General features: G+C 53.7%; 1 pseudogene across 1 annotated transcript; it reads left to right on the forward strand.

Moving 5' to 3' along the window:
- The first annotated feature begins 270 nt into the window (after positions 1-270).
- LOC308529388 (protein S100-A14-like) lies at positions 271-851 on the forward strand (annotated as a pseudogene). The gene has a single exon. The product of its transcript is annotated as a protein S100-A14-like (transcript).
- The last annotated feature ends 552 nt before the right edge of the window (positions 852-1,403 follow it).

The following is a 1,403-nucleotide window of genomic DNA, read 5'->3' on the forward strand; positions in this document are numbered from 1 at the left end:
GTACTTTTAACATTTTCTATCTATCATGTTATACATATATGTAAATTATTTAGAGAAATCTCTACAGTTTTGCATTTTAATGTAATGCTATATCAGAAGAATTTGGTGTCATTAAAATCATCTTTGGAGGTGTAAGTGCTGAGCTCGGGTGAGCTGGCTCCGCCTGTCCTATCTCAGCAGCCACCTGCAGGCAGATCATAAGCCATCGGCTTCCCCGGGGCAGGCCGCAGACGGCACACTCTCACCACAGGACCAAGCACACCAGGCACCATGGGACAGTGTGGGTCAGCCCATGCTGAGGATGCCCGGGAATTCGGGGACATGGAGAAGGCCACTGAGACCCTCATCAGGAACCTCCTCCAGAACTCGGTGGAGGGTGGAAGGAGAAGCTGACCAACTCTGGGCAACGCGATCCAGCCGCTGCCCCACCTCCTGCCGAGCACATGGGCTGGGAGAGAGAAGCACCAACTGGCCGCTGTCATGACTCTGAGCTGGCGTTTGGGAGTTTCTGGGAGCTGACTGGAGAAGCAGCCAAGAGCGTGAAGCTGGAGAGCCCTGTCCGGGGGAGCCAAGGACCTTCCCCTGGGGTTCTTGGTGGGATGCTGGGAAAGGGGGCCTTAGAGACTGTGGGCCTGCAGAGAAAACTCCTCTTTTCCATCACCATGCTGGTTCCCAGCCCACACCTGTCTCAGCTCTGCAAGGTTCCGGTTCTTAACGGCCCTTCCCCGGGCTCTCTGCACTTCATCCCTGGGAGCTCTGTGGAGCCCATGGGTCCAGGGATCCCCACTACAGGGAGGCTCAGGTGGCGGCTTGGGACCAGGGATGGATGTGGAGGAGTAAGGATGACGTAAGGGCCACACCATTTGGTAGTGTGTGCAGGGCAGAGAGAAGCTGAGCTATGGGAAATGATTCAAAAGGGGCTGGGAATAGGGCTGGCTATTTGGTATTAAGAAAGGTCTCTAAGAACCTAGCCCTCCTTATCTCTTCCCTAATCCAAACTAACTGTCTGTCCAATGCTATCTCTTCCCACCTCCAGCTCTGCCCCAGCCTCCTCCCAGGACTGACCTTGGGCTTGTCAGGGGAAGTGGGCGAGAGGTGGGGGACAGGCTAAGGAGGGTGTGACCTTGGGAGTGAGAGGACCAGCTGGGTGCTTGGGCATTTTAAGCATGACAGTTGTTTTGGCTCTGGCCAGTGTAGCTCAGTTGGTAGGAGTGTCATCCTGTATACTGAAAGGTCGTGAGTTCAATTCCCGGTCAGGACACATGCCTAAGTTGTGGGTTTGTTTCTGGTGCATGCAGGAAGCCACTGATCAATGTTTCTCTCTTCTCTTCTCTTCTCTTCTCTTCTCTTCTCTTCTCTTCTCTTCTCCTCTCTCCCCTCTCTCAAAATCAATGAAAATGTCC

The sequence above is a fragment of the Myotis nattereri genome (genome assembly GCF_964212035.1).
Source record: "Myotis nattereri genome assembly, chromosome: 14".
Lineage (NCBI taxonomy): Eukaryota > Metazoa > Chordata > Mammalia > Chiroptera > Vespertilionidae > Myotis > Myotis nattereri.